At 39.6% G+C, this 15,986-nt stretch overlaps 1 long non-coding RNA gene across 1 annotated transcript; it reads right to left on the bottom strand.

The window, feature by feature from the left end:
* Window positions 1–584: 584 nt before the first annotated feature.
* On the bottom strand, window positions 585–15,531 carry LOC122232304. Its single transcript, XR_006209634.1, has 4 exons — window positions 15,459–15,531; window positions 10,607–10,748; window positions 1,259–1,357; window positions 585–655 (listed from the first exon to the last, which is right to left on the bottom strand). It is a non-coding gene; the product is annotated as an uncharacterized LOC122232304 (long non-coding RNA).
* Window positions 15,532–15,986: the final 455 nt, after the last annotated feature.

Genomic DNA, 15,986 nt, shown 5'->3' on the forward strand with positions numbered 1-15,986 from the left:
TATTTTGAGAGAGAGAGTGAGAGAGAGCAGGGGAGGGCCAGAGAGAGAGAGAGAGAGAGAGAGAGAGACAATCACAAGCAGACTCTACACTGTCAGCGCAGACCCTGACTCAGAGCTCGAACTCGTGAACCCGTGAGATCGTGACCTGAGCCGAAACCAAGAGTCTGATGCTAAGCCGACTGTGCCACCCAGGCGCCCCAAAATTGCCTTCATTTTTAAGGCCCAACTTTAACCAACTTGAAGCGTTATCTCTGCCAACCATTTCTAGCAGCCTACCTTAAAATCTGTGGATCCCGTAGTATCTTCTAGCTCCATGCTCTATTAACGGATGCTACTGCAACAAGTTCTCACTGGTGAAATTCCATCTCTACTGCATTGGAGGAATCGTAAGTTTCCACAAGCACACATCCCCACACTTCGCTTGTCGCAAGAATATATATTAATTTTGGAGTCGCAGGGACGGTTACGGCAGCCAACAGATACTCCAGCAGCTAATCAAAGTCATAGCCTGAAAGTTCCCAGCTTCTCACGAGACGGCGTCATCGCCTCATCTGACGCAAACCCAACGGCACAATGGCCTCCAACGTGGTGATGCCGCCAGGCTAGATGAAGGTTTTAACCGAACCATCACTTTGTAAAAGCGTTCTGAGTTTCGCTTAAGAGGACAGATAAAGAAGAGATTTCATTTAAAACTAAACGCATCTGCTGCCTCCTGTGTCTACATGTCTTAGATTGCCAGTTTCCTGTGGATAGCTTTTGGTCCACTCATATTTCTGGGACCAGCAGAAATTTTCCCAGTGATCTCTTTAGAGTGTGCACATCAGGACTTCAATAGCCATATTATGAGGTAATAGATATAATACCGATGTGGCTCATTTCTTGAAATACCTATCTTTCACCTGGTAAAACACTGCAGTGGCTTCAACCAAATCGAATAGGAAGGGAAGGGGGAAAAAAACACGTATCTTCAAATAACAGCCAACAACGAAAGTTATTTCTTAGGGAAGAAAGGGACCAAATTGCTGGGATTCCCTCAGGTTTTGTTATGAGTGTCCATTTCCGGGTTTTGTTACACTTTATTGCCTCAAAACATGAATGCATCTGTCTCCAATGATGCTTATTTTTTCCAGTCATTTCCCACAGCATTAGTGACAAAAGCCCATCCAATGATGCCCATTCTATTTCAGCTTTATCACATCGCTAGACGCAGAGGGGCTGACTGCAATTTTTGAAAATAAAATAAAACAATGATTTTTACCATCTGAAACCTGCAATGAAGACTCTTGTGAAAATTTGGTGGTACGATGATGCGGGTACATGGAAGAATCAAAACACCGCCACTTGGAAAGATGTCTTTCTGTCGAAGTATAAAGCACCGCAAAGGAAAAAGCCCCAGCCCACACAGTCCCAAAGGTTAAACGGAAATTTGGATTTACTACGTAACTTGCAGGTAATTTCTCCCCGAGTGCAACTTTATTCTCAGGCTCTCTTTATGGCATTCTTTGCAACGCAAAAGTTTTTAATTTTGAATGTTGATGAATTCAATCTACAGATTATTTTCTTTTATGGAACCTGTGTTAGGGGTCGGATGAAAACTCTTTGCCTGCCCTATGGTTACAAAGAGTTTCTTTTATGTTTTATTTTGAAAGTGATATTGCTTTGTGCTCTATATTTAGACCTGTGATCCATTCTGAGATAATTTGTATGAAGTGTAAGATTCGCGTTGAGTTTCATCTCTTTTTATGTGGATGTCCCATTGTCCCCGCACCATTGGGCGGAAGTATCCTTTCTCCACTGACTTGTCTTTGCGCCATAGTCAAAATCAATAGAATATATTTAAGTGGGGCTATTTAGACTCTCCATTCTTCTCCACGGGTCTACGTGTTGATGTTTTTACCAATTCTACGCTGCTTAGATGATTGCAGCTTTAGAGTACATCTGAATATCAGGTAATGCGAGCCTCCCATTTTGCTCTTTTTAAAAATGTTTTAGGGGCGCCTGGGTGGCTCAGTCGGTTGAGCGTCCGACTTCGGCTCAGGTCACGGTCTCACGGTTTGTGAGTTCAAGCCAGCGTCAGGCTCTGTGCTGACAGCTCGGAGCCTGGAACCTGCTTTGGATTCTGTGTCTCCCTCTCTCTCTCTGCCCCTCCCCTGCCCATGCTGTCTCTCACTCTCTCTCAAAAGTAAATTAACATTAAAATTTTTCAATAAAAAATAAATAAATAAAATAAAATAAAATGTTTCAGCCATTCTAGTTCCTTAACGTTTCCACCCTGGCTTTAGAATCAGCTTGTAAATATCTACGAAAAATCCACTTGGATTTTGATGGCAATTGCAATGAAGCCGCAGATCACTTTGCAGAGAGCTGACGCTCTGTGTCAAGTTTTCCCATGTGTGAACATGGCCTTTCCCTCCGGGTTCAAGGCCTTTGTTCCCTGACAATAGCATTTTTTTGTTTGTTTTAGTTTTCACAATACAGGTCCCACACATAATTTTTCTAGGCTTTTAACCTAAATGCTCTGTTTGGAGTGGAGCTATTGTAAATGGTACTCTAAATTAATATTCCCAGTTGTTCATTGATTGTTTATAGAAATAAAAGTGATTTTTGTATGCTGACCTTGTATTTTGTAACCGACCATCATTCTACCTTCACTTAGTTCTAACTGTTGCTGTTGTTAGATTTTGTGTCTGTGCCCTTTTTCGAATTAAGGGATTTCTCCTCTGTTCTTTTTCTGAATGGTTTTATTGTAAGAGGATGTTAAATGCTTTTTTGTGCATCTATTGAGACAATCGTGACATCTTTCTTTTGGTCTGTTGATAAATTGTGCACCGTTGGTGTGCTATATTGGTATTCCAGTGTTGCTAATATTTGGTAAGACTTAAATGTTGAAACAGTATTGCATTTCTGGGGTGAATCCCTTTAGTTATAAAGTATTATAACCTCTGTCTTTTAAAACAGGAGAGTTTTAAAAAATTATTTTATAATATTTATTTATTTATTTTGAGAGAGAGAACAAGTGTATGCATGCGGGGGGGGGGGGAGAGAGAGAGAGGGGGGGAATGCCAAGAAGGCTGTGCACTGCCAGCACAGAGCCCGATGTGGGGCTCGAACTCACACACCATCAGATCACGACCTGAGCCAAAACCAGTAGTCGGACATTTAACTGACTGAGCCACCCAGGTGCCCCCAAACAGGAGAGTTTTTTTTTGCAAAACTGTAGTACAATCTCACAAAGTATTTACATTGATAGTGACACAATCTACTAATCTTATTCGGATTCTCCTAGTTTTTATTGCACTCATTTTCCTGTGTGAAACATACACATACACACACACACACACACACACACATACCCACCTTACATGCAATTTTTGTTTGCATATTCCTTGTATGCGATTTTATCATGTATAGTTTGTGTATCCACACCATCACAGTCACACACACACACACACACACACACACACACACCTTGTATCCATTTTTGCTTGCATACTCCTTGTATACAATTTTATCTTATGGGCAGTTTATATCACAGTGAAGACATCACATTGAAGACACTGAACTATGCCGTATCTACAAGGATGCCTCTCATGTGCCCTTTTACAACCACACTCACATTTCTTCTGTTTTCCCACCCTGTCCCTAATCTTTGGCAACTGTTAATCTGGCCTCATTTCCGGAATATTGTCATTTCAAGAAAGCTACATAAATGGAGTCACATGGCATTGTAGCCTTTCGAGGTTGGCTTTTTTTCAGTGAGTATAATTCCTTTGAGGTCCATCAGGTTCATCTACGTGGTGTGCCAATGGCTCATTCTACTCTCCTGCGGCCTGGTGGTCCAAGCCACGATGCACGTGCTGAAGTTTGTTTAGCTCTTCACCCACTGAATACATCTGGGTTCTTGTCGGTTTTCATCTGGTCTAACAAAGCTGCTGTGAACATTCACGGGCAAGTCTTTGTGGGAATGTAAGTTTTCCCACAAAATTTCCTTTGTGGGAATGTATTTTTCTGGAATAAATCCCCAAGAGTGCAACTGCTGGGCTGTGTGGTAGTTTCGTGTTTTAAAAGCAACCGCCCAACGGTTTTCTTTCCTCGTTGTAGCACTTCACATACTCCCGGCGATGCACGAATGACCCAGTTTCTCTGCATCCTTGCCAGCATTCGCTGATGTCACTATTGTTACTTTTATCCATTTCGATAGGTGTGTAGGGATCTCATCGTGTTTTCGTTTGCATTCCCTGATGGCTAATGATGCGGAGCATCTCTGCCTGTGCTTGTTTGACGTCTATACATCTTCTTCAGTAAAATGTCCCCTCATATGTTTTGCCCATTTTCTAATTGGATTTTTGTGACTGTTGAGTTTTGAGAGTTCTTTATTTTGATAGTTCTCACTACAGATACTTTGCGGGATATGTGGCTCTCTACCAGTCTGCAGCTGTAGTTCCATTCTCTGCTGGGGTCTCTCAAGACTCCTACACAGCCCAGGGATAAATGACCCTATATGGATCCCTTCTATCATCAGCCTGGAGCTGGAGAATTCTGGGCATGGCCACTTCTTCTGTTATGTGTCTGGGGGGGCGGGGATGGGGGTCCTAAGATACCTTGCTTCTCTGGTATCCCTCCAGTCCTTGGGTCCTTAGCTCGACTGTTTTAACTTTTCCCTTTCTAGAACTTTCCTTTAGTTGCTTCTTGCACTATTTCCATGCTGTGGCAGGAAAGCATTGGGTAACGAGTCTATGTCATCTTGTGTAGACTGGAAGTAGGAAGAAGTTTTCTACTTCTTCCATGCTTCTTTGTTTACTTATTCCCAACCTTTCTTCCTTTTCTTGGGTTAATTGGAAAGTTTGTATGATTCCTTCTTATCTCCCCTATTGACTTATATATTATTTTTTAAAGATGGTTGTCAGTTCATCATAGTCTACTTTTAAATGTTATTTTACCACTTTTCATCTAGTGTAACAACCCTAAAATGGCATATTTCCAATTATTGCCTACATCCTTCATTGCTGCCAGTGTGTAATCACAACCATCCCAGGTAAGCAAGTTACAAATCCCTCTCTCTGAAGGTGTCAATCTCTCCTTCAATTTGGGGTGAGTTGTCTGCTCTGTATCTTCAGTTATCCAGTGTATTAAAGAGAAATTTATGAATTTGAACTTAGTTTGAAATTTTTTCTTTTCTTCTCCCAAGTTTGGGAGAAACATTCTTTCCCATTTATTGCATCCCAGTGCAGAAATATTGGTTCTTAAATATTGAACTATTTCATGATGTATTTCTCTGTTTGTGTAATGTTGGATTTGACTGCTAAAATCTTATTAATGATTTTTGCATTTATATCCATCAGGTATATTGAGATGTAGATTTCTTTCTTATAACTTTTCAAAAGTTTACGTATTTTGAGAAAAAGAGAGAGAGAGTGCATGTGAACAGGGGAAGGGCTGAGAGAGACAGGGAGAGAGAGAATCCCAAGCAGGCTCTGCACTGTCAGCACAGAGCCCAACGTTGGGCTCGATTCCACAAACTGTGAGAACATGATCTCAGCCAAAACCAAGAGCCGGACACTCAACCAATTGACCCACCCAGGTGCCTCTCTTATAAATTTTTAAATTTGGTTTTAGTATCAGCTTAATGCTGACATCATAAAATGAGTGGGAGAGATTCTTTACTCTTATATTTTCTGTAATATTTTTGAGGAACTGTTATTTTTTACCTTAATGTTGGTTGAATATACCAGGGAAACAATTTGGATATGGATTTGTTTTAAGGTAAATATGTTTAACTATAGATTAAATTTCTTTAGTATATATAGAATTATTGAGATCATCCATTTCTTCTTGAGTGAGTTTTGGTATTGTGTATATTTTGAAGTATTTACACATTTTATGAGCGTATAGTTTTTTCATAATTATTCCTATTATTCTTTTCATATTCTTATCCTATATGTAGGCTATCTAGCAATGTCCTCTCTTGTATCTCTGATATGGGTCCTGTTATTGATGCTATTATTATTCTGTAATGTCTGTAGGGTTTGTAGTAATGCCCCTTTGTTCATTCCTGACATGATAATTTGTGTCTTATTTCCGTTTTTTTCTTGTTTATTGTGATTGAATATATTTCAATTTTCTTTCTTAGAAACAGCTTTGTATTTTATTGATTTATAGGTCCATTTTCTCATTTATTTCTGTTCTCTTTTTATAATTTGTCCCCTTCTATTTACATAAGGTTTAATTTGCTCTTCTTGTCTTTGAATTCTTCCCCCAGATTTCTTGAGTTATAATTGACATATAAATTTTTGAGGAATTTAAGTTTAAGGTATCCAAGCTGATGATTTGATACATGTATATATTGTGAAATAATCACCACAATAAGGGTAGTTAAGGTTCCTCTTAATGTGGAAGTTCAGATCATTGATTTGAGACTCTTCTTTTTATAACATGAAGCTTTTGTGCCGTAAATTTTTCTCAGAGCATTGTTTTGACTGAAAAGCACATTTTGAAATGCTGGTTTTTATTTAATTCAGTTTAAACTATTACCTAACTTAACTTGTGATTTCTTCTTTGGTCCATAAATTATTTTGATGTGTGGTCTTTAATCTGCAAATACTTAGGGATTTTCCACACATCTTTCTGTTACTTATATCTGGCTCAATTCTATTTTGATCAGAGAATATAATTTGTATCATTTCAGTATTTTAAACCTTACTACTTAGTCTTGCCTTTATTGCCAATATTAGTCATTTGTAATTGTGGAGAGATAAAGCTTGGCTGGATTTCCAGGTGCTCTTTATACACGCGGAGAGTTTCACCCATAGTCATGTGTCTGCTTAACTGCTCTGATCCAAAAAGATAATAAACATTCTATTACCTTTTTTTAATGTTTATTTATTTATTTTTAAAAAAAGAGAGAGCATGGGAGGGGCAGAGAGAGAGAGAGGGACAGAGAAAATCCCAAGCAGGCTCCTCTGCCCTGTCAGCCCCAATGCAGGGCTCAATCCCAAGAATCGTGAGATCATGACCTGAGTCCAAATCAAGAGTCAGATGTTTAACTGACTGAGCCAGCCAGGTGCTCTGTCTCTGGGCCAAATAGTTAGTGCCCAAAGGTCTCCAAGGATAAATGGAGCTCAGGACACTGGAGACATCTCTAGGTGATAAAATCCTAGATACATAGGGCTACTGGGCCTTGGAGAGATTTCTTTACACACCAAAGGACTGGAGTAGGGACAAGACCTTCCTGAAAGGCACAGGAATACTCATTTATACTCATTTATTCTTATTCATCACTGTACTGGTTTTCTAGAGCTGCTGCAATACAATTGTGGCTATGAACATTAGGAACATTTTCTCATGATTCTAGGGGCTATAGGCTTGAAATCAAGGTAAGGCTGCACTCTTCCATCTGAAGGCTCTTGAGGAGAATATATTTCATGCCTCTGCTGAAATTCTTTGGTTCACTCCAACCGCTGTCTCCATTGTCCCATGCCTTTTCGTTTTTTCCTTCTGCCTCTGTGCACTTCACTTCTTCTTGTAATGACAGTAGTCACTTTGGATTAGGGCCCACCCTAATGCCCTTATGTTAACTTGATTATCTCTGAAAAGGTCCTATTTCCAAATAAGATTACATGCACAGGTACCAGAGGTTGGGACTTTGATATGTCTGTTGGGAAAACAAAATCAAACCCGCAACAGATGACTGCTAGAAATGTCACATTTAACATGTCCATACTGAAATTCTAATATTTCCAACTGAAACATCGACTGACAAACTTCCTCTTGTCATTTGATGTCAAGTTTACCTACCAGATACCCAGAGGGAACTTCTTGGGGTCATCTCTGATTGTTCTCTTTTTCTCACAACATGTGACCAATATCCAAGAAATTTTGATTATCTGACATTTTCTCACCATTTACGTTGTCACTACCTTGGTTCAAGGTATCATATTTATAATTGTTTTATAATATTACATGGTGTCCCAGCACTATAACTTACATGACAGTATCCTAATGATTCCTTTTTGCTTCGAATTTTCACTATTACATAAGGCACTGTGATAATAATCCTCATGCAAACATCTTTCTGCTCTTAGGTAATTATCTCTTCTAAGTCAAATCCTCAAAGTTGCAGTCAACTTGCAACTCTCTCAATTGCCTTTCAAAAAATTGTATGAACTTATTTCTTTTAAATGATCTGTAACTCACATCTGTAATTCACATTCTGATAAGGGTGTTGGTTTTTGAGAAAAGGCAAGGTATTTGCTTCCTCTGTTTATTTTAAACAGGTATTTATTTTGTGCCCACCAGGCACCAGGCCCCGTTGTAGACACAGATCCCTGCCCTCATGGAGCTTAAATTCTAGTTGGGAAGACAGACTATACATAATAAGCATAGTAAGCAAATGAATTATATAGTATATTTGAAGGTGATGTCCACTGTGTCCAACATTCTGTCCTTAAATACATGTATTAATATATAAATATAATATAATTAATAAATATAAATATATTCTCCATAAAAACAGAAGCCATCTCCACCATACTCCTTACTTTTTTCTGAACTCTCAGAAGAATTGCCTTTAACATCTGTGTTTCTGCCAACAGTCTTTTCAAGGCAATTTGGGCTTTACTTATTATGGCCCTCAAAATAATTTTTCCATCTTCCAACTTTTATCCAATTCCATAGCCATTTCAGTATTTTTAATGTTTATTTTTGAGAGAGAGAGAGAGAGAGCGTGAGCAGGGGAGGGGCAGAGAGAGGGAGGGACAGAGGATCCAAAGCAGGCTCTCGTCTGACAGTAGAGAGCCCAATGTAGGGCTCAAACTCATGAATCATGAGATCATGACCTGAGCTGAAGTCAGATACTTAAATGACTGAACCACCCAGGCACCTGCCGTTCCAATATTTTTCAATATTTGTTATAGCATCACCCCACTCTTGGTACCAAAATGGGTCTCAGTCAGGATGCTACTAGAAAACCAGAACTAGCAGTGTGTGTGTGTGTGTGTGTGTGTGTGTGTGTGTAGAATATAAATAAAGAGACAGTATGAGACTTCCATAATTGTAGGGACCACCTAGCCAATGAGGAACCTTTAAGTGAGGCTGCCGGCAGGTATCTCACACAGGGTGGAGGTTACAATGGAAGCAGAATTTCTTCCTCAAGGAAACCTTGTAAGTCCTTTCATCAGATCGGATGATGTCCACCTACATTATCAAGGGCAAACTCCTTTACTTAAAGCCAGTTGAAAAACAACTTCACAGCCACACCTGGGTTAACATTCGATGAATTAACTGGGCAGCACAGCTAGCCAGGTTGTCACATAAAACCAACCACCACACTCACAGACTGGCAGTTTGTGTGGGAAGAATTCCCATCAGTTTTTATTGCGTTGCCTTAGAGGTAAAAATTAGGGGCAAAAAGGGGCCATCCGACTTCTTATTTACTGTGAGGCATTTAATCAGAAATCTGTCTCTGATCCAGAATGCCTCATGTGTGAATTCAAGATAAAATTAACAAAGATGAATATTAAAAACCCAACAGTAATCTAATAATAAAACTATAAATTTTAAGGGAAAGTTTTACTAGTTTAATTAAATGTTACAATTTTTGAGAACACCTTCCAAAACTTGCATCAATAATTTATCGCTATGACTCAGTTCAATGTCTCAACATCTGTTGACTGTGGATAAAAGTCTTCTGTACTCACTAGATTGTCAATATAAAATTACACTGGATGATGTGTATTACCCGCTTATGAAAACCATCAGATGGACTATATGATATACTTTGGTTTCTTCATTCACGTCTTTTCTTTTATCAACTCATTTTTGGAGTTCTTTTTATTGAGTTCATAAATTTATTAAATTCTTCTATAGTGGCAAGCATGTAAAGAAGATCTGTGTTGCTATTTCTTGATTTTTTTTCCAACAGAGTTCTTTTTTTTTTATAGCTTTTACACGTTTTTCTTTTCTTTTCTTTGATTTCTTTTAATTTTCTTTAATATATTTTTATTTTATTCTCACCTTGAGGATGTAGCATGAATATGTCAAACATGATCTTGCCCTTCTGGAACTTAAATCCTTGACCCTGAGAGACAGATGATCAACCCGAGAGTACATCCTACTGAATAGCTCTTAGAAGAGCCCCAGGAGTCGCTGCAAAGCCCAGTGAACGGCTCCTGAAAGCCCATAGCAGACTCAGAAGTCCTTTCTGCTCATGCTAATGTCCTGCGGTTGTGAAACGGACCTTTCTCTTGAGGGTTTTTCTCCCTTGGTGTTTCCCAGTGCCCCCTTTTCCAAACTATAGAATATTAGGAGAAGTCTAAGGATTTAATCAATGCGGATTTTGCATTCTGCTGTCCGGAGACAGGGATAGGATTAAAATGTTCGCTTTGCCTGATTTGAATTTTTAAATTTGTATCTGCTACCATCCCACTCACTGACTTGAATTGTTGATGATGGTGAATGTTTACCTAGCGTTTAATTTCACTATCAATTTACATCTTTATGTTTAATCTGTATATCTGTATTTTGCACTTTTGTATCTTAGGTGTTGCATGACCATGTTTTATCCTACCCCCTTTACCTGAAAATCTAGCCTTTAATGTAAAATAGTTACCTTAATGCTTCCTGGAACCAAATTCCTTGCTATTCTTTAACGAACGGTCTTTTTTGTCTTCCTACAGTGTCCATCGGCATTCAAACAGATGATGCGATCTGTCAGCTTCACACAACCATATCTGTAGGCTCCAGATGAGTATCTGAAATCAATAGGGATGGGATCGTGGTAATTAAATTATAGCACTTACATATAATTACACTTATGTAAAAAATATCCACCCCTGCTCATAGCTGCTCCTGAATATGATAGACATAAATCTTTGCAAATGATCTCTTTGGGGGTGGGGAGGAGAAAGAGCGTTAATCTTTAAAATTATGCCGGGAAAAATTAGGATACTGGAACTATTTCACTTCAGAGAAATCATCTGATTCAAAGTCTAGCTTTAAACACGTTCATTTTCATAATTTTTATCTTGGAAAATTAATTTCGATGCAGCCCTTTCTGCAAAGCTTCGTGATGAAGAAACAGATCTCCTGGCATGTTTTGCTCGAGGACTGAGAAAGGCAGGACCCGTGGAGTCAGGGCGGTGGTTATGCAACCTGCACCATCACGAGCGCACATCACGCTGGGCACCTTGCAAGCATTTAATCAATGAACTGGTGCTTGTTGGAATAAGTTGAGTCATTAATTGACATTAAAGAAGACTACTGTTCTCCCAAGCATTCAGTAACATGGCCTAGATGATTACTTTGTGTTAGACCAGAGGTGGTATTAGCTACGTTCTCTCCTTTTGGGTACAAGAAATAAAGACATTTAAAGTTTTTGTTGTCACTCGTTTTCCACCGAATTCACTCTTTTGTTCAGCAAATGTTTGCTTCCTGTATTGCAATTTACTTTTTCTGTTTTTCATGTGGGCGACCAATCAAAAGTTTATTTGTGTGGGTTCCAAATAATCAATGACATGTATTCCCTGAATCATAAATAAAATATTTCCTACCACCTTTGTCCAGATAGTGTATGAAGTGGCAGGGGTGGGGGTGGGGGACAAAACCAGGCCTCGCTATTGATATGGGTTAGCAAGTCATCCGAACTGCAAACACGTACCCATGGATAGACTGCCAGCCTCAACCAACCCAAACCGGTGAAAAATGGAAGATGCAAATCTAACCCCTTTAAAATTTAGTAACTTAGATAGCCCCGATTATGCCTTTTTTCCCCCAGAAATATCTGGGAACTAGTCTCCATTTCCTTTCAAGAGTTACAAAAATAGTGATTTTGTTTATCAATATTTGCTTTGGAGTTACAAATTTCAATAGCTACAACATTGAAATAATATTAATCCTATCTATATTATGTCTATGGCAAGGGCAAAAAAGAGAATAGGCACAAAAAAGTGTTTTAAAATGATATTTTTAGGGGCGCCTAGGTGGCTCAGTCGGTTAAGCGGCTGACTTTGGCTCAGGTCATGATCTCGAGGTCTGTGAGTTCGAGCCCCGCGTCGGGCTCTGTGCTGACAGCTCAGGGCCTGGAGCCTGTTTCAGATTCTGTGTCTCCCTCTCTCTGACCCTCCCCTGTTCATGCTCTGTCTCTCTCTGTCTCAAAAATAAAACGTTAAAAAATTTTTTTAAAATAAAATAAAATAAAATGATATTTTTACGGGTGCCCGGGTGGCTCAGTCAGTTAAGCATCCAACTCTTGATTTTGACTCAGGTCGTGATCTCACGGTTCCTGAGTTTGAGCCCCGTGTCGGGCTCTGCACTGAAAGTGTAGGACCTGCTTGGGATTCTCTCTCTCTCCTTTCATACTGGTTCCGGTCATGATCTCATGGTTCGTGGGATCGAGCCCCACGTTGGGCTTCTGTCAGCACAGAGCCTGCTTGGGCTTCTCTCTCTCTCCCTCTCTCTGTCCATTCCCCACTTGCATGGTCTCTGTGTTTCTCAAAATAAATAAAAATTAAGATTAAAAAATTAAAAAGTGGTAAGGTTTTAAATCAGTAAATTGGTAAAACAGGTACATAAAGTATTATTACTTTAGTTATTATCAGAACATCATCGTCAAAAGCATATTTTTCTAATTAATCTTCCTTTCACATGGACAATGTATTAGTCAAAAATTATAAGTTTATACATAACACATATACTAGAAAGGGAAAGGCATATATCTTAAAATATAAATAACAAACAACCATAAATAGACTAGGCTTAGTTTAGCGACTTCCTTCTCCTAGTTACAAGTGTGTCGCAGATGATGTCTGCGTCTACGTGATCCCGAACAATGTGCAACTTTCAATTTTCTAGGTGTTTGGCATTATGCACATAAAACATGAATTTCTCGTTCACTGCCTATGAAGATACACTCGGCTGTATACTGTTGCCATCAGAGTAGATGAGAAATATTAGTTGCTGCTTTGTAATCACTCTGGCTATTTGGAGAAAAGATGTGCAAAACCATAGAACAATTGCCTGGTCCGAGTTTCAAATTTCAGAAACTGTGGGTGTCGTAAAGAAAAAGAAGGAAGTGGGAAATGCAGCTGCTTAGTAAAAATGCAAATGTCTCCATGTTGGCAGATCTATGTCACGTGTGTCCCTCCCTCAGCCAGTTTCTCTGGGTCCCAGGAACGTGTTCTCATGATCTAATACTGCCCTTCCCAGAGACAAAGGACCAGAAATCCCTTCTGGATGCACGATTATTAACAGCCTCCGCGGGTCTAGGTCACCTTCCCAGATGGGCAGAAGGGACGCGTGTTCGTCCTATGAAGAGCTACGTTTGCTTATTTGTTTCTCCCTATTCTAAGGAGTTTTGCTGTAAAATGGCAATAATTTAACCACAGGGGTATCCGGAGACCAACCCCAATGCCAACAACCCTGTCTAATTTTTTTTTTCTTTGACCATAGAAATCTTTACCTGCTCTATGGGTTGTTATTAATCGTGCTCACTTTTAAAGATAATTTAGTTTTAATACATCGTCAATGCAATTCTCTAGGGTGCATGAGAAGCGATCCAGCTCGTGCGCATCTGTCTAGCGCCATTTCCTGATTCTGGAGCACCTTCCTAATATTTCTGCTTTTAGCTAAGGGAAGTGACCTAAAGTAAAGATGTGTAAAGTACATCCTGATCAGTGTTGTAACTCGCAAATGTCTTTGGGGTCACTGCATTAAAATGGTGCCAGAGAGTAATGGCTTCCGTTGGCATCTTATTTAGTTCTTACCTGGCTTGTGCTGCCAGAGACGAGGCTCTCTTCTCTGGCGAAGGGCGGGGGGATGGATATTTCAGAGAACCAAATAGCCTCTCCGAGAGACTCATAAAGCTACAGCTGTAAAAAGGGTCTGCTATTTAAGGCACTTAACTGGTTGCCCACCACCTTCCTATTTGCTTAGGTGTGTGGAATAAAATTTATCGTGTCTAGAAAGCACCGTTAATGCTTCCATATTAGATGAGTCACATGGAATGACTTTTTTGTAACAATGCGATCCAACATTAACAGTACTGTATGGTTCAGCATAATACCTGGGAATAGGTTACCTCCCTCCATCCCACCAGCAATTTTTCCATAGAAATACAGAGCAGCACTTGGGAACACAAAGGATATTACTGTTCTGATTTGCCCACACATTGGTAGAATGGCACGTTCCCGGTAAGAGGTTCTAGCTAGAAGCTGACTTCTAGAAGATGTCTTCAGATTAGGTGGACCCGTTCATGAATAACCTTTAGTAACTAAAGCAAAATAAAAATTTTCCCCCTCACAAATTAGGAGCTTCAATAAAGTCTGATGGGTGAGTTATTCTATTTGCTCTATCCTGAGATTTATCTGTTAAATGTAGACCTCTCTGTGCATATAAGAAAACAGCAAATGTGAGGGGAAATGTGGACATAACGACAGCACATAGATATACATACATCAGAAGCATCTCAGTGTTAGAGCCACTAAGCTGATCCAATGAGAGTTTGGACGAGAACATTTGGACCAAGGGGAATCCCATCTATCCTGTTTGCACTGGAGAATATTAGGGATCTGGGGGCATCGTTCAAACTACTGGTATGAATATGTGACAGGTTCAAAGGCAGAAGGGAATCTGGAATAAAATTTAGCAGGTCAAAGAGCCACACTGGTTGGTGTTTATGGACTTAGGAACATTTTGTCCTGTTCCACTTAAGACATTGTTTTCCTAGAAATGAAACACAGGTCTTGTTTTCAGAAATCATATGAATTTAAGCTACAATGAACTTTTATTATCCAGGATTTGAAGGAGTAAGGGTGAAGGTGTATGCAGAAAGTGCGTGTGCTTTGAGAAAAGATGTAGCCAAAAGGAAAAAAGAAAGAAAAACACACACCCCGAGAAACAAGCTAATTGAGGTTGATGTCGGCCTGCTACATACTTGTACTGTGTATACACAGCTAGTTCAAGGCTGAAGTAAAGCTCCCTGGAAATAACTGGACACACAGCGGAGGTGAAAATGGACATTATTGGCATGTTTCTCGATGCCTGGATTCCACGAGTGAGAGACAATCGGCTAGACCTTTAAGGAAGGTCCAGTCAGGTAAAGCAGAGGTTGATTGGAACACCGCACGTGGTTCTAGATGACATCTATCATACGTAAAATAATTTCACTAGAGATAAATTATTTGGCTGACTTAGTTCGAATTTGTCCTTTTCCGATTAAATATACGAACAATACACGACTGATATGAGCTATAGATGCACTTCAGATCTCACTGAGCCTCTGTGTGAAGAAAGTCATAAAATTATTCTCCACTATTGCCAAATCCTGTGGCATCTACGCTAAACAGCTGGCGACTGCCACTCAGGGGTTGAGAAACAGGCCAAGGGCTTGCTTTGTCCAACACGTTTTGCCTCCCTTGAGTAGACGGCCTGAAATCTGATCTGTACCCACCCTTTAGTTTCTGTACCTCTGGATCCAGGAGAGATGTTCTCGTGACGGAGCATTGCTCCTCCCAGAGACAAGAGGAGCCCGCCTTGCAGTCACTCCCTGGTAGAACTTCTACATTATCCTGGAATCCTCACAGTTCTGAAAGTGGCTCTCCGCACGATCAATCTTTCTGTGATGCAATCCAGGAAGAGCTTTGTGAACACTTTGTGAAGTTTCAGAGACGTGGAAGCATGCCATTCTCATAAAATGATCATTTGGGTTTATTTTTGAAGCAATCATCACACATGTTATTCACAAGCTGTTTCTGATGCATTAAAATATTTATTTAAAAGGTTCACCGTGAGCCAATGGCCCTCTCTCTAGAACAGTCTGCACTAACGGGGAAAATGTCTGCAGCTGTCTCAGGTATTGTCGGGAGGGGTTGATTATGTATATCACCATAAAGTATGTTTATAAATTATGTTTATTGTGTTATAATTAGTAGTGCTAACAGTGCGTAATATCAATAAGGCAATTAAATATGTAAATAATAAATAATGGCAATATT

Source organism: Panthera tigris, chromosome D3 (assembly GCF_018350195.1).
Source record: "Panthera tigris isolate Pti1 chromosome D3, P.tigris_Pti1_mat1.1, whole genome shotgun sequence".
NCBI classification, from domain to species: Eukaryota; Metazoa; Chordata; class Mammalia; order Carnivora; family Felidae; genus Panthera; species Panthera tigris.